Genomic DNA, 18,631 nt, shown 5'->3' on the forward strand with positions numbered 1-18,631 from the left:
ATCTCCCAGTCTTGCTTCCATTGCAATGCATGTTTATGGAAGTACTTCATTTTTACATTGACAATTGTAAGCAAAGACAATTGCAAGCAAAGACAATTTGCAAGCAAAGGCTGCAAAACTGTGCTTTAGGCATTCAGAGAAAATAGCTGATGTGCATCTCCAACATGAGAATAAGAAGATGTCATAAACTGGGTGAGACCACTAGTTCATCTAGCCCTGTATTGCTGATCTTGATTAGTAGCAATAATCCAAAGTTTTCTTACAGGATTTTTTGTTTTAGCTCTTCCTAGAGATGCTGGGATTTGGACCTAGGATCTTCTACATGTGAAATGCATGATCTGCCACTACATCCTCCTCTGTAGTAGATCATTTACAAAAGACAGTTCATCAACCATCTTGCTGTTGCATTACCCAGTCTTGCATGCTAGCTTTCCAGGAAAAGAAAAGCGATAGCAGGCCTGTCATCACAACTCCTGTGTAATTTGCTGATGATAAACTATTAATAGCCATAGCCCTCATTTAGGCATGAACACAGATAACAAACTCAGGCAGATGCCCTTGAGGCATTAACCTGATTCAAGCCAAATTTTCAAGAGATGAAACAGACTTTGGGCAGATCCCCTACTGTGTATTGTGGCAAACACTCTGAAGAGGCTTTTCACAGTTATTTCTGCATGCAGTTTTAACGGAGTGCTTTTAAATTATCTTAAACACATATATGCTATAGGTACAGACACGAAACACACCACTGGGCAGGAAGAGGCCACCAGAGATAGAATTTAACATCTTCCTCAACCTCCCCTGTTCAGCTGCACTCTAAAGTATGCATATATTGGTTTGAAACAAAAGGCTCAATTGGTATAAATTGGTATGTGGTAGCAAAACTTGTTAATTGCTATATTGTGCATTATTTCCCCCCCCCTTTTTTTTAAGAGTACTTGGGATTTTTAAAATTTTCACTAAAAAGAAGTAAAATTCTTTAACAAACTGGGTCTCATGACTTTTTCTGTATATGAGTATTATCCATTCTGTACACAGAAGCAAGTAGAAACAATCATGTCCTACAGTCAGTTTCTACTCTGAAGCACACTGTCTGCTGTGTGACTTATGCACCAAATACCTTGTTCTTCAGTCTTCAGGTGGGGATTGAGAAGACGTATATTGTTAGACCGTATTTATTTATTTATTTATTTATTTATTTATTTATATTGCTTTTTTATTAATATTGTTAGACCTTAAACCTCACACCACCATTGGCCATACTATTTGATAATCTGAGAGTTGTAATTCTATCACATCTGAGGATGGTTTGGAGAAGAAATCTTTTTCTCCGTGCCTTGTTGATTTCGTGTCTGTGGATGTAACATTTCATGCAGGTTGAATCAGAATAGCTGTTAGAACAAATTAGTTGCCTTCATCCAGAACTAGACTGGGATTCATTAAGCAATTCATTCATGCATATTCATGCAGTTTCCTAACCTGGTCTAGCAAGGGTTCTTGTATTTTGAAATGAACAACAGTGATTATCTATAGCTGATGTACATTTCAAAAACAGAGGTGTCTCTCACTGTGTCTATGCAAATTGCAGAGACGGTGATTATGAGTTAGAAGGCAACTGGCATTCTCCTTCCCATGATATAGAATGGAGTGTCAGCTTCTATAAAGGCAGACCTTCATCAAGCATATTTTGCTTGAGTATGCAGGCAGCCTTATGAAATATTAGAAGTTCAAACTCATTAGCAGGTCACATCATCAGTCACATCATTTTATGCTGCAAAGAGGAATGATACTTATCCATCAATCTTCAAGTTCCTGATAGGACAAGGGAGAGTACAGGTGCTAGGATTATGCAGTGGAGATGATGTAAATAATGGAAGAAAAAATCCCATAAAATAAATGGGTACTTGATGAAGTGTAAAACAAGAGCAGTCAAGGACAGGTGTAGGATATTGTCACTGTGTGCTTCTGTATTTGCTATGACTCAGTACCATCTGGGCTCTTGTGTGCTATGGAAACTAAGCTATTGGATACTATAGAAATGCCGTGGCAGAAGAAATAGAAGCTTTACTATTCGTTAATGCATAAAATATTGAAATTAAAAGATTTTAAAGAAAAAATGGCATGTCATAAAGAAAAGTCAAGGCCCTATGCCATCCAGCTCTGCAGCTGATGTCTTCCTTGCTTTGCTGTGTGCCCAATGAGCTACCTAATACATAGGCAAAAAGTATGGTAGATGACAGGAAAATATTAAGTAAGAGCTTGATCATCATATTACAAAGGGATGTGAGGCATGAACTGGCTCATTAGTCAGGACTGCATTTTATGCATTGTATTAAATTTTTAAAACACAGACCAATTATCAAATGTCTCTGGGACATTTATCTCCTGAAAGACATAAAATATGTAGTTAATATGTTAAAAGGGAAAACGTTATACTTTAGACCAGTGCAACATTAGAATTTGTTTCCTAGCAAGAAGCACTATAAAAATATTTTGAGAAAGATAGACTCCTTCAAACTCATTGCCCACCCTCACCCAAAAACATTCAACATTGCTAGCACATAAAATGACACTCAGGATCGATGTCTACAAAAATCCTATACACTTTCTCCATGGATCACTCTTAAATTCTTTCTTCCTCTTGCACATACAGTTATACACTTTATTGATTCTTCACACTCCCTTTGCTACCACACCATGTCCAAGGCTGCATCCTAATTTTTATCCATTGGTTTCTAAATTCTTTGGTGGCTTTCCAATCCTTCTCCCTCCCTTCCCTCTCACCTTTTTCCATTCCTTGCCTTTTTGACAAAGGAGAATAGAAGGGCAGAGCAGCTGTGGGTTAGAGCTCTGCCTATTTCTAGACTCCAGTAATAAAAAATATAAAGCTCCAAAAATGGAGAAAAAGCTGGAGTGGCACCAAAAGGATTATCTGGTGGGCCTGAAAAGTAAGATAGAATAAGGGTCTGTAAAGGAAAATCATTCTGACAGGGGAAACAAAAGAAAGAATACATGAAATTCTACCAAAATATTTTGAAATGTTCTTGTTTAGTTGAAACAGAATTAGGAAGGACAGAAAACAAGCTGGAGGAAGCTTTATTTACACAAAATTCATTTCTGTATGAAATAACAGTAATTGGAAGAACCTTGATGACCCAAGTCCTGTGATTAGAAGGTAAATCATTGAACCTTTCCCTATACCTTTTTCAATGTTTCCTTTATACTGATTTGTATAATTATATTATGCAGATCCCCTGTCTACTTTCCAGCAGTCTTGAAACACCAGCAGATTGATTTGTTCTTCTCTCTTAAATGGATTTCCAATTGAGAAAATCCATGTACATGTACACAATCAGTTTTGAGAAAATCCATAATCTTTCCAAAGTAGGCCAACTGGCTGTAGATTTGGGAATCAACGAAATCCAATATGGATTTGACTGTTCCCAAATCAGACCAAAATATTTGGAAGTAAGCAGTAAAATAGTTGGTGAATGAATAGGATACAGGACGTGATAACTCAAAATACTTGTTCTGCCCAAATTTTGGGCAGTGATTTCTGCAGTTCTTCCAAAACTTGATGCTGATTTGTAATTTTTAGGATTATAGTTCTGTTTTGAATAAATTACATTATTCGAAGGCCAAGGTTATTCTCAGACTGAAAAAAATTGCATATCCATGAGCTACAGGTAGCACCTATTCATTGGGATATGCGCTTTGTCAGATCATACACTTTAAACAGTATCCCCAGTTTCTCAAATTCTTATTGTTGCACAAATTAAATTAATTACATTTTTTCATAGATTTTTCTTCCCCTCCTGGGAAATTTAAATGAAGTAAGTAAAAACTGAAAGATAAACAAAGCATTGGTGGTTTCTGACTAATCCACTGGTATTCATACAACCTAAGAGCAGTCCATCATGACACTCCAGAGAATAATTGATTTCTAAATTTTTAAATTGTGCTATGTAAAAGTAGCCCAAAGAAGCTAAAAATGCTGTATATTGCACAAGTTTAGAACAAAGAAGCGATCACCACCCGTTTGTCATCTGAACTAAATAATGAATTTTTGATTGATTAGGTGCCATCCAGTTGTTTTTGATTCCTAGCGACCACATGAATAAAGGGCACACATTGTCCAGTCACCTTGGCATTAAAAGGAAACATAATATGCAAGTTATAGAAATTCACTTACTTGTAATGCATCAAATTTGGATAGTAGCATAAGATTTAAGTAATTTTATTCCATATTTATAGGAAAAAATTGAAAGTATGCAGCCATAAATGGTTTGTAGTACCCGATGCTGACACCTACAGCTGGAGAGTTTCCTTGCAACTTTCTATGTGCTTTGTGCTCTGGGTAAGAAGTAAAATCACACCATTCACATACACACCTTCTGTCAATGCATCTTGTGGGAGGTGGGAAGCAATTGCTCCTAGCTGTTTTTTCTTCCTTGTTCTCTCTGTGCCCAGCTGCTTTTCCTTGCTTTTCCAATTGCAGGCATGTGTGAGCAATACTAGGTTAATTACATTTGTAGCAACATGTTTTCAACAGATGTTCCAAGTATATTTGGATGGTTGCTCCAAGTTGTTCCAAGAATACCTATAATCAGAACAATTGCTGATAATTGAGTCACTCTAAGCTAACCTGCTGATCGGATGCAGCAGGTTAGCAGCAATAAATATCATCCAGTAGAAGATATGGGAGGTCATAGCTAAGTAGCAGAGTACATGCTTTACTTGTAGAAGGTTCAGTATCTGGTTAAAGTATATTTGCTGGGGAAAAATGCATGTATAAGACCTTGAAGTTGGGTGTCAGTCACAGTAAAGCAGATGATACAATGGTTTCCCTGAACAGTTTAATTTGATTTTTCACACAATATTTCACTCAGTGGAAAGTATCTCCATATACTTGTTGCAAACAAACAAAAACAGGATCCACAATAATCCACTTACCTTCTTTTAACTAAGAAGGTTAACTCCTGATCTTGTTGGAGGTTTGAATATGATAGCACTGAGTCTTCAGCACCTCATCCCTTGACCAAAAGGAGACAGTAAGCTATAGACAGAGATTTACTCCTTGTCTTGAATTTTGTGTAAGAGATTATTGATTTGAGGTCACTTCCTTCTACCTTTCTTCCCATGCACATACATGGTTTATGTGCTGTTAGAGTTTCCTTTCGTAGGGTGTAGCTAGCTAGGTTTTAGCTTTGCCTATCCTTATAATGTATTTTCTTTATATTACTAGTTATAAACCATGCTTCACTAACAACTGCTCAGATCAGAGTTCAGCTCACAGGAATCCTCACAAACATTCGCAGAACACTTCAACCTCCAGCAGGTTGAATTAAGGAATTTTGGTGGGAAGAAATAATATTTTACCCATTCTACAAATATTAGTGCTTCATTTCTTTATATGTTGATTTATAAAAGTTTATGCTACCCATAACAGAAAATTCTCTTGATGATTTATAACATTGTATCATTATACACATAGACAAAACCAGAGAACAATATCATAAAAATTTAATAGCTCCATCTATGACCACACCTTTTTGCCATACTCCTCTTAAGATGCAGAGTTAATTATTATTAGTATGTCAGAAAAATGTTGAGAAAAATGTATGGGTATATGACATTTGATAATGTTTTAATTTTCAGATCCATATTTGGCATGTCTAAAAATGTTAATGAGACAATTTGGTGTAGCAGTTAAAGCATCAGGCTACAAACTGGGAGACTGTGAGTCATAGTCCTGTTTTAGGCACAAAGCCAGCTGGGTGACCTTGGGCCAGTCACTCTCTCCCAACCCTAGGAAGGAGGCAAAGGCAAACCACTTCTGAAAAACCTTGCCAAGAAAACTGCAGAGACTAGTCTAGGCAGTTGCCAGGAGTCAAAAACTGACTCGAAGGCACCCCCCCCCCCAAATGTTAATAGGATTCTGATTTCTAACCAGACAGCTATATATTATCGTGATCCAGAGAATATGTGCTCCACATTTACAAAGCCTCATTATGGAACCACCCTTGCAAAAACCTGACCTACTCTGAAAAGCTATTTGTATGGTCATTTCATAATGAAAGACAAAATGAAAAATGGAACAGAAAGGCTCATAGATGAAATGGAATGATAGTTAAGTGCTGGCAAGCTGGAGGTGTTTAAGCTGGTGATGGGCTATTATTATTATAAAATTAATCTGATAATCCTTTAGAGGTCATTAAACAGTGATGAACTGAAAGACATATGTTCTTTGTTAGAGGTATCTGAGCTCCATTTGCAAATATACATCACAAAGCAGATTCATAATTTGCATACTGTCCAGTCTAATATATTCAGTCATCAAGTGAAATCACTGCATTTTTAAAAAACCCTGAGAACTGATTGGATGCAGCCTCTTCATCCATCATTGCTAATTTTGAGGGGAGGGGAGAAAGATCATAACACTCAACCTTGTCTTAGCTTAGAAGCCAAATGGGTAGGCTTGCTTAACACCTGCATTGAAGACCATCAGCTGTAGGCTAAACTGGGAAATAAAAAAACAGACAAAACACCATTTCTTACCACAATAGAACTCAGCTAAAGGAATGCCTTTGTAGTTGTTTCAGTTCCCCAAGTTACTCCATTATTATTATTATTATTATTATTATTATTATTATTATTATTATTAATATTATTATCAAAATTTATATGCTAACTGCCTCCTAATGACTCTGGGTGGTTATAATTTTAGGTAAGTACTTTGACTCTACATTATTCTGTCAGTCTTATTTATTTAACTCTTTTTTAGACTAGTTCAGTGCACCACTGAAGATAGATACTGCTTTAAACTATTCTAAATGTTGGTTGTCTTCATGAAGCAAGCTGTCACGGTACACTAGTTTGACTCAAGATTGGACTGAATTGTTCCATACAATTCTCAGGAAGGAGAGTCTCGACTGATATAAACTTTGCTTGAACTTCTATGATAGACTAATGTAAGAGAATAGCTTATAGTTGGTCAATAACCAACAATGGGAGCAATTAAAGTAAGTTAAAGATGGCTTCCATGAAGGGTCAAGAATACTGTTCTTCTAGTAATGGATTCTCTACAATATATATACAGTGGTACCTCGGGATATGAACTTAATGCGTTCCGTGACTCTGGCCGTATCCCGAGTTGGTCGTAACCCGACGCAAAGTTCCCCATAGGGTTCAATGTAAATCTGGTTAATCCGTTCCGCCCTCCGAATTTGGTCGCACCCCGAAGCAAATTTTCCCATAAGGTTCAATGTAATTACTGTTAATCTGTTCTGGAGTCTGCACGTGTCAGGGGCGGGAGAACGGCCAGGCGCCGCGCGGCGTGGTGGGAGAACGGCCGGGTGCAGCATGGCACGGCGCGACAGGAGAGCGGCCGGGCGCAGCGCGGCAGGGTGGGAGAACGGCCGGGTGCGGCGGGAGAATGGCCGGGCGTGGCGCGGCGCGGCGGGGCGGGAGAATGGCTGGGCACGGCGGGGCGCAGTGCGGCGTGGCAGGAGAGTGGCCGGGCGTGGCGGGAGAACGGCCAGGCATGGCGCGGCGGGGCGGGGCGGGAGAATGGCTGGGCATGGCGGGGCGCAGCGCGGCGCGGTGGGAGAGCGGACGGGCGCGGCGCGGCGGGAGAGCAGCCGGGCGCAGCACAGCGGGGCGGGAGAACAGCCGGGCGCCACGCAGTGGGAGAACGGCCGGGCACTGCGTGGTGCGGCGGGAAAACGGCCGCGGACCACGTGTCAGGGGTGGAAAAATGGCCACGGACCACGTGTCAGGGCGGAAAAATGACCGTACCCCGAGGCGGAGTTCGCACATCGAGGTAAATTTTTGCGGCCGGAGCTGGTCGTAACCCGAAAAGTTCGTTAGTAGAGGTGTTCGTATCCCGAGGTACCACTGTATCTGGGATCAAGCTGAAAAGTTGAATCCTTTAGCTGAGCCTTCCCCAACCTGGTGCCTTCTCCTGGGCACTGGAGTTCTCACAATTCTCAAGCAGTATCTGGAAAGCATCAGGCAGAGCAAAGCTTCTGTAAACATTTTGACGCTAGAAAAAATAAAATCTGATGACTTCATGGATACATCTTGCCAACAATATGAGAATGTTTGCCACTGCTTTCTGAGATGTTTTTGTTCGATATCCTAGTTTAGGTTATAGAGTTAGTATTCCCCAGTAGTCTCCCTTTTAAGTACTAAAAAAGCTTTCAGGTGCTGCAGTGAATGAGCTTGAACTGGATTGGATGGCATAAACTGAATTAATCTGATTTGTTTTCAAATCTACCTTTACCACCCTCTCACTCAGCCAGCAGCCTCCAAGTTCATCACATGCAAATAACTTGAAAGGGATTATTTCAGCCATAATTTCAATTTCTCCACCTCATGAATTTATGGAGGATTAACTTATTCACTGTGTTTCATAATATTCAATAGTACGTCCTAGTGCACAAGCTCTCAATTTTGAGATATGATTGAAATGATTTACAGTTTTCAGTCAGTGAATAGGCAGATACTTGAATAGGGTTCCTCTCATCAAGCACATTCTATTAAATACAAATGCTCTTGAGAATCATCCTTTTAGCAAAGCTGCATGCCCTATTTTGCTAATTTAGATGTTCTCATTTTGAGAACAAGTGTTTCTGCCTCCCCACAGCTATTTTTTGTCTTTAGAGGAAAGGCTCACATTTTGACAATGTGAGATAAATTCATCTATTTCTCTTTTATCACATAGTTCACTTAATCAACCATATTTTCACAAGGGAAAGCATAAATGGATTTTTTTTTTTTTCAAAACTGTGTATGGAGTTAGAAACCAGGACTAATTCATGTAAATAATGGGCTTGCCTGAACTTGTATTCCCATTTATATACTTTTATAAAAGATATCAATAGAACAGATTTGTGTAGAAGAAATAAATAACAGTACAGCATAAATCACCTCAGCTTTTTTAATAGGATAAAAAAAAATCCAAGTATTGTTATGTATGCATTTTATCTCACCTACATAGAGCTCCCATCATCACTTGTAAACATTTAAAGATTTAAAAAGGGGAAGGAAAGAAAGTTAGGCAGAAAATGGTAATTACTAAACAGCAGTGCATCCCTCAAACCAAGGTTGGACAACCTTTTTCCTGTTTAGGTCCACATTTCCTCAGAGTTAATCCAGAAGGGGACTGCATGGTAGACAGAATTAAACTTAGAAAACCAAGGGGACGTCAGATTGAATCTTACTCATACTCAATCAGATAAACATTTCTGTTTGTTTTAGAAAGAGAACTCGGGCATTTTATAATTGTTCATCTCATGGATGTAATAAGCTGTCTAAAATGAAATGACATGACAGAACTCTTCAAATACCTGAGCAGGTGGCATATGGAAAAGAACAAAAACTTGGTATACTTGGCTTAAGTTACAGAAGGGGAGTTGAACATGATGAGAATCTCAGTGCTACTTCATTAGCAACATTTTCTTCTTTTTTCTATCACTGTTCTCTCTCCCCTAACTTTAATAGATGACTAAATATTTAGAGTTTTCTACTTTTCTTAAAAGCATACTTTTTTTTAAAAAAAAGCTCATATCTTTTTCAAACAATCAGAGCAGAATTGCTTCTTGATTTTGACATAAATAAATGCACAAATCTAGTCAGAGCAGCTAAAAAAAATTGGAAAGTCCATGTAATTAGATTTTTTTAAAGACAGCATTGATCATGAAGCAGCTGCCTGGTTCTTCAGTAGTCTTGGCATCTTTTAAAAACTTTGCCTGTATTTCAGAAAGTAATTTCTTGCTCTTTCAAAGCTCTGACATCTACAGTTGGCTTCCCAAGATTCACGTCAAAAAGATATCTAGGGAGATGAAGTTGAAAAAGAAAAGAACACAGTTGAGTCAGAACAAAATCATCAAGTAAAAAGATATCTACCAAAGGAGAAAAATAATAAAATCACTTTTTTTTAACATTTAATTTCAAAATGGATGCAGTGAGTGTGTTATCAGAGATGCAAGCCATGTTCAGACACCAAATTTTATCAGATAAATGTACATTAGATTCGTCTTTTACTGTTGTTTTAGCAGACCGTACCTTTACTTATTCTAGCTTTAATAAATGGATTTGTGTCAAAGAGAAGCAGAATCTTCAAAACTGGAAACATATCCTATGTTTTCCTAGCTTATTTTCTACTTGGTGAAAGGAACCATTTTATGAAGAAGAGAGAAAATTCAGAAATATCCCTTTGTTAGGTTTATTCTTTATTTGAATCATAACATTAAGCAAAATTGGTGGTTCAGAAATTCCATAAATGTATATTGCCAGCATTTTTTTCTTTTTTCTTTTTTTTCTTTTCTTTTCTTTTCTTTTTTCTTTTGCCTTCAGCCCCTTGCCTATACAGGTCTTCATGAAGAAATCTAGCAAGATTTACTATGGATATTCCCAATATTGTTTCTAAGTGAATGGTTACTGGCTTTTTTTTTTTTTTAAATGTACTGGTGTATTTCTTCTAAAATAAAATATTTCACTGTGGGAGAAAAAGATGGAGTCATTTAAAAGTGTCAGCTAGTTTAAAGAATGCCAGCAAATCAGATTCTGTCAGCAGTTTCTAGTCATATTGTCTTACCCTTGATCAGACATAAAGACCTATCCCGTACAGTAGGTAAATATATTAATATTTTATTTCTTACCCATAACACCCAATATTCCCAAGCTTGTATTGCACCAGAATTTATGGAAGTTCATAGTCCATTAAGGCTATTTAATATTCCCTTATTGGCTATGATGGTCTTGCTATCAATCGTCCGCTAGACCATTCTTTCTCCTTCTTACAAACCATGCCTTACTTTAAAATATTGGAAGATAAAGTTAGGGGGCTCAAATAAAAACAGAGGGGAAAAAATAAAGGTATTTGTGTATATGAACACTCACAGGCACATGTATATTATATATTTTTTTTTTTGGTATGCAGTAATATCAAAGCACAGTCCAAAGAAAATGTAAATGCAAAATACATTTACAATACAGTATAAACCAAAACAAAAATGAGGTAATATAATAATTTAAAACATGATCCCAACAGTACCATAATTTAATTGGCATCATGTACTGCCAGAGAAAAGTTCTTCCAGCTTTATTAAAGGTCCTGAAAAAATAAGCAGGTTAAGGGTCTTTATAAATCTTAGAAAATCAGGCTCCAGACCCAGCTCAAGGAGGAAACAGTTCCCAAAATTAGGAGCTAGATGGAAAAAGCTCTGAAATATAAAGTAGCAATTCTAATGTGAAGAAAAATTAAAGGACTCTGCATGAATGAGCCAGATGTAGATATTCCCCCCCAAAAACAAGATACAATTTTCACTGTGGTGTGTATGTGTGTGTGTGTATGTGCGTGTGTTTCATTATGTGTGTGCATGAACATAATGCATATGTATGTGAGTGTGTACATACCCTTACACACATAATTTCTAATAAAACAAGTTTATTTCCTATTTATATGACTGTTTAAGAAATGTAACAGCAAATGACTGCTAGTCTTATACATTAGAAATTGTCATTACTTTGTGAAATGGCCTTGTACATCCTGAGTACTGTTATAGGTACATATATCATCAGCTTAGAATATAGCATTTATATTTTCACAGATGCTGTGCTATCAACCCAGCATCTGGAGCTACAAATTCTCATCTGGATTTATCCTCTGAAGCAGAAATGACTGTACCCTGCAGATGTATGACTAAACTAAGCTTGCTGAGGACTAAACCAAGACTTACATGTTAAGAAAAGAGTTAGATTTAGTAGGAGCAAGATGCTGTAAGGATTTTATAGGTCAAGGGCAGGAAATCTATGAATGCATATACTCTGTGGATGGTTAAAACAAATATCATGCTGAACACTGAACTATGTTTCTGATCCTTCTGAAGCTTGTGATCAAAGTGAAAACTAGTGGATTGAGTGGAGTGCTCAAATGGCCTGATTCAGTCTCATAGCTCAAAATTAAAGATGATCTATGTATTAGCTATTATGAATTTCTGCTATAACTCTAGTGATGGAATCATAGAGAATGATGATGACTTATCAATTGCATTCTCTTAATGGAAACAGAAATCCCATCCATCAGCTATTTCTGTTTAAAAAAATTAGGTGTCCTGTTTTCCACTAATAGTCATTCTAGGATGAATATACATTTATGAGGTAGGCAACATACTCTTCTAAGCAAGTGAGGAAGTGGGGGATGTGGGTGTGGGGAAAGAGAGAGAGGGAGAGAGATTAAGGAGTTAAGTCAAGGTTAGGGTTAGTTAATTCCTTGTCCAAGATCAGCTGGTATGCATCATCTAAAAGACTGAATTTGAGACTAGGTTTCCTTCTCCAGACTACTGATAAATAAATCAGTATGGATGACTCTGAATTTAAGATAATTATCCCAAAACATTTAATCAGAAAATAGTGAGTTGTGAAGCAGTGCCCATCTTCCTCACCCTCCAGTTATTCCTAATCAAGTAGAAGGACCACGTTACTTCTATTCCTTCCTGTTCAAGGTCCTGCCCACTGCAAGGAAGCAGCCAGTCTGACTCTCCAGGGAAAGCACCAGATTCAAATGGCGATTGAAGTGGCTTTAACTTGCCCTCTTGTGATCGGACCACGTGCCTTCATGTAAGACCAACAGGTAGTGAGGAGGAGGACCATCAGTGGGAGAAATGGCATAAAAAGAAGACATCTTCCCAACCTTGCCTTTCATTATTCATAGTAAGGATTAGGGTTAGGATCTAGTATCTTCCCCATCTCCTTGCTTTCAGTATTTGGAGGCACTTCCAGTGCCATATTCTCAGTTAATTTAAGAAGAACCAAAGTAAATTATTCTGGGAAGAAAAAAAAAATCTCATCTTCTTTTCAGTTAGTACTTAATTAAACATCCTACCCCAGTATTTTGCATCAAGGGAATTGCCTAGAAGTAGTAATGAAACAAATATTGTTGGAGAAGAAATTACAACATACAGTGGTACCTCGGGTTACGAACGCCTCTGTTAACGAACTTTTTGGGTTACGACCAGCTCCGGCTGCAAAAATTTACCTCGGTTTGCGAACTCCACCTCGGGGTACGAACAGGATACGCGGCCATTTTCCCTCCCATGACACGGTCCGCAGCCATTTTTCCGCCCCTGACATGTGGTCCGCAGCCATTTTCCGCCCCGACACGTGGTCTGTGGCCATTTTTCTGCCCCTGACATGTGGTCTGCGGCCATTTTTCCACCCCTGACACGTGGTCCGCGGCCATTTTCCGCCCCTGACACGTGGTCCGCGGCCATTTTTCCACCCCTGACACATGGTCTGCAGCCATTTTTCCGCCCCTGACACATAATCCGCGGCCATTTTTCCGCCCCTGACACGTGGTCCGTGGCCATTTTTCTGCCCCTGACACGTGGTCATAGGGAGGGGGACTCTCCCTCCAAGCAATAGCCGCCTCCCTGTCCTCCACGCCAGAATGGATTAACAGTAATTACATTGAACCTTATGGGGAAATTTCCTTCGGATTGCAACCAATTCGGGGTGCGACCAGAGTCATGGAACGAATTAAGTTCGTAAACCGAGGTTCCACTGTATATGTAACCTAAATAAATATACTGTTATTATAGCAGTCCAGGTTGCTATTTAACCATTTCCAATTTCTACGTGCAGACCATTTTTCAGCCAGTTGTGGCAAAATTTACATTAAATTTCCTTAATGAATTCAGGAATAAATTGTGTAATGTACTATTATCATTCTTTCAATAGCACATTTTTGATTCCCATAAAGTTCCTTTGGATGACTCAGCCATATCTGCCTTTTCACTGCCATTCTTTGGCAGCTATTCTTCAACGGTAGAAAAAAGAAAATATTCAAAGCAATGCATTGGTTGACACTTTCAACCTCCCAGACTTATGAGAAGAGGAACAGTCATAAAATGGGATGAATTCTGTACCTCAGTAACACAGAGACAGAACAGAATACTTGCACTGGGTGAAGACAATTAAAAAATTGGTTACCTGTGTTGTTGACAAATGCAGCTTTTTAAAGATTTCATTCCATGTGAAATTGGGAAACTGTAGATAGACTGTCTGAAAGTATCTTGATTAAGTTAGTCTTTCAGTTGCAATCTTTCCTTGCCATTTTCTGTATTTAGAAAATGAACAAATAATAAAATAGGAGTGGTAAGGGTCTGTTTCCGCAGGTCTGCGTGTAGCAGCATGCTAAAATATACTTGCAATATAGCCAAACGTTAGCAAGGCCTTTTAACAATGTTGCAGAGTCTCTCTCTCTCTCTCTCTCTCTCTCTCTCTCTCTCTTTCTCTCCACGTATGCGTATGTGTGTGTGTACATACACACACACATGCACAAAGGCTAACAATACCATGCTGAAGAGATTGCTTTATGAAAAGCATTAATAAAGCATTCTAATAAAATTTTCCTTGTGTTCTTGTGTAGTAGTAGGGAATCGCAAATTGTTACTAGTTGCTAAGTAACCCACAGGAACTCATTTCTCTTCAAAGAAAAGCAATTAGGCCTTTTAACCTATTTTAGTGGAAGAAAAAAAAATCTATGCAATTCAAACTTCTTGCATTCTTTCTGTCTTTCTTTTTCCCTGCTGTCCATCATGAGAATTTCCAAAATTAATTTCAGAACTTTCAAAATTAAGTTCCCACCTTCTGATCTACATCTATTTTGTGACCTAATGACCTACTGCTTCACTATATCTCAGTCTTCTCTAATACATCCTTTTTTTTTTTTGGTAACCTTCCAATATTTTTTTTCCTCTAAAACTTTCCCTATCAGACATATTTTTGTATACAACTCTTGGGTACAATTTGGAGAATTTCTTAAGATAACCTGTGCTGCCATCTGCATTTTATCTAGATTGCAGAAAGTTGGTTGATGTGCTTTAACATGCAGAAAAAAACAAGTTGCCTTTTTTTGCCTGGCATATATACACACTTACTTTTCTGGTGTGTGTTCATGTGTATTTACCTGGGAACTCTTCTGAAGAAAATATAACTAAAACATAATCGCAAGAATATCAGACCCAGCTTTCAGTGAAGAATATACTGTGTATCAAGTCGACTGTCCAGTGTTTGGATTTAAGGTTTAAAATCTTTTTTGCTCCGCATGAGTGCAAATGCATTTTCTATGATTAGGGGCAAAAAAAACCTTAAACAACATGATATGATTGCTGATTTTCAGATTGATTCTTGACAGGGCCCTGAAGCATCACACTGATCCTCACACTATTATTCCTGGTGCCATAAGAAAGGTGGATTTGTTATTTTGTAGGGAAAAAAAGATTGCAGCTGAACTGTGTTTGTTCTGATCTTTTTCAGCCTCCCAGGAAATCAGCTGGACAAACAACCAGTTTGTTTAATTTGTCAACAGCTTCCTAAGCTGGAGAGGCAATTTGAGGCTAACAAAGTCATTATAATAATAAAAAAAGCTACTCAGAAACAAAAGGGAAAACTGCCACCCATCTGTGTTGTTACAAGACAGAATAAGCAAAACCTTTTTGGAAGCTTTGAAAACAACAGATCAGCCCAGGACATAAATGCTCTGTGTTCCCTTTGGCAAAATGTAAAATGGGTAAACCACCAACTGGTAGAAAGATAGAAATGACCTCTTCCCTCAGGATATTACTGTAGGTGTGCAGATTTGTCAAATCTTCAGCTATATATACAATGTGTGAATGGCTGAGAAAAGCAAATGTTTGGAGACAGGACTGGTTGTGGTTTCAGGGCTAAGTGGGTAATCCAAGTGGTAGAGCTGGGCTTGTTACTATGTAGAGTGGATCCTAAGACAAATGTGTGCAGGCAGAGGAATACTTATGGAAGATAGCTTCCTTTTCTCTTTATTTGTCAGAGGTGTCCACTGGGTATGACAAAACAGTCAAGTTGGTGGCCACAACCATGTCATTGAGACTCCACCCCCCTTTTATGTGTATCATGCGTGACTCAGGTAAAAAGGGGATGGACCTTCGATTACACAGTTGCGGCCACCATGTTGTCTTCTTCACCTTCAGGTGCCCTACTCCACCCTGCAGCCCATTTTCCCCTGCAAGCCATCTCAACTTCCTCACCCCCCCCCCCCATTGATAGAAGGGAGGTGAGATGCAGCAGTGCAAAACACAGGATTAGAGCAGCCAGACTTCTTCAATCCAGTAGACAAAAGGAGCTTCTGCTCATGCACATTTTTAGTTGAATTGATCACAGCAGATCAGTTCAGCGTCAGTGCTTTGTCAATACAGAGCAAGGTGTCTCATCAAGACAAAGTGAAAAACTGGGGATAAAGTATCTCACTGAGGCTGATTACTGTGGAGCTGCACACCCCTATTAATTAAATAGAACCCAAAGAGTGTATCCAGATTATTATCTTGTGCATATCTGCACATTTTATCCCAGCACTGAGACCTCTATCGCTCTCATATAATGCACTATTCAACCAGTTCTTTTGGCACTGTTTTCTAACCATCTCCCCCCCACCCCCGCCCTCTCCTCACCCATCTCCTTCTCTCTGCTTGCTTTTATGACGACTCTTCTGGACTATTCCAGCTTCTAGTAGAGTGCTGGACAAAATGCATTTTAAATTTTATAACCTTTCCAACTTTCTGGTGGGAATGGGTTTTTTTGCATGAATAAATGGAGGGACAAGTATATGAATTTGTGGGGAGGACAGTGGTTAAATCAGCGAAAGATTAACTGGTTAATTTCCAGAGGGGAAGGAATGGGGTAGAAAATAATTTCTTTGCATTATTATTGTTGATATTATTGACACTCCAAAAGAGCAGGAAGAAATGGAGATCCAAACTTGCTCAAATACACAGGGCTGTGTTACTTTTAAAATGTTGTTTAAATTGTGCATCCACAGGGCATTAAAAACTTCTGATCTTTTTAGGACTCCTACTTCTGCAATTTTTATGCCTGATTTTAGCACATGGCTGATGCCTACACAGTAACCGGAGGATATTTTGAACTTTGAGAGTCAGTTTGGTGTAGTGGTTAAGGCATCAGGCTAGAAACTAGGGAACCTTTAAAACTTCTTTAATTTTTAATTTTTAAAATTTTAGTTAAATTTTTAAAAACTAAAACTTTTTTAACTTTTTTTTTTTTTTTTTAGTCCTGCCTTAGGCACAAAGCCAGCTGGATGACCTTGAGCCAGTCACTCCCTCTCAGCACTAGGGAGAAGACAATGGTGAATCACTTCTGAAAAACATTGCCGAGAAAACTGCAGGGACTGGTCTCTGCCGTTGCCAGGAGTCAAGGCTGCCTTGAAAGTGACCCTCTGGCCCCAATACTGCACTTGGCTGTTTGTTTTGTATGTGTTGTTGGATAACGATTTGCCTTACACACAAAAGAAGACACAGTACAGAGCCTTCCCTTGAACCTTGCAATTGCTTCATTTTCTCTCCCATTATTCTAGTGGTTGTTTTGATTCCCACAGAAGTCTTTTTCCCTATCTAATGAAACTGACATTTCTGTTGGTCATTTGGTATATCTTCCAAATATTGCAAAAATGGCATACAGTTATGCAGGAAAAGGGTATAAGAAATCTTGAGACAGGGAAAAGTTACTACTTGCCTCCCCCCCCCCCCCCATCAAGGACAGACTTTTCTTAATCCCACGAAAGTCATTCCCATGTCCCTGTCCCCAGTTTTCAAGACTTAAGCAGCTATTAGCATTTGTGGGTCACTACCTGACTGCAGGGAACAACACAGTAGGAATATCTAAAAATAAAACACAAACTATCCATCACCTGAAACCCAAAAAAGGTAGAATGATTGGCATTTGTATGGTTTCTTGCTCTTCATTTATGTCAGGTAACCCTCCCATCACCATGAGTGAACACAGTATGAACTCTGAGGATAATGCCTCTACCCTATCATTATTGTGTGTGTGCAATAAGTTAAAGCTTACATCCATTTTTCCTTTGATAAAGAGGGATCTGCGCATACAGAGCGCTGTATAAATAATATATAAGGATAGTCTTGACTAACCCAGGTCTTTCAGTGTTATCAGCTTATTTTACCACCTTACTCCTCTTGTTTACAGATAATGAGTCAATACATTTCATTTATTCATCTGGCTGCTGTGTTGTTATTCCTTGATTTTTTAAAAAACAACTATTATTTTTTTAAAAATCAAAAGAAAAAGGAGATCAGTCTTAGTGCTCTAATGTAATCAGACTTTATTAAAAAGCTAAAATGCTACAATTAGGTAATAATTGTAATCAGGCATTATTAAAAAGGTAAAATACTTCCAAATACTACAATTCAATTGCACTATTTAATTTCACATTTGAATGGCTTGATTGGCAATGCAACACTGCACAAGCTCCCCTCCCAACATTTTGCTAGCTATTATTCCTCCATCCCTCCAGAAAACAGGAAGGAAATAGCGGTTGGCTGGTGTGGGTCTTCCGGGCTGTGTGGCCGTGTTCTTGAAGTTCAAGAACACGGCCACACAGCCCGGAAGACCCACACCAGCCATCGTATGTCGTCCGTGAAAGTCTTCGACAATACAACGAAATAGTGGTTCTTCATTCCATCTTTTTGAACACAAAAAGTTTTACACAGGTTCTGGATGAAGGCAGCAACTAAGTTCTCCTGGACTTATATTGGGCACAGGGGCTTAGCGCTCCAAG

At 38.6% G+C, this 18,631-nt stretch overlaps 1 long non-coding RNA gene across 2 annotated transcripts in view; it reads left to right on the plus strand.

The window, feature by feature from the left end:
* Window positions 1-18,068, plus strand: part of LOC148213606 (uncharacterized) — a 66,878-nt gene extending 48,810 nt beyond the window's left edge. For both annotated transcript variants that reach the window (XR_015794311.1, XR_015794312.1), the window contains exon 4: window positions 17,108-18,068. This is a non-coding gene — a long non-coding RNA (uncharacterized LOC148213606). The remainder of the gene's footprint in view (window positions 1-17,107) is intronic.
* Window positions 18,069-18,631: the final 563 nt, after the last annotated feature.

Source organism: Python bivittatus, unplaced genomic scaffold (genome assembly GCF_059951505.1).
Source record: "Python bivittatus isolate LINGU-HERP-01145 unplaced genomic scaffold, Pbiv_v1 ctg000980_np1212, whole genome shotgun sequence".
Classification (NCBI taxonomy): domain Eukaryota; kingdom Metazoa; phylum Chordata; class Lepidosauria; order Squamata; family Pythonidae; genus Python; species Python bivittatus.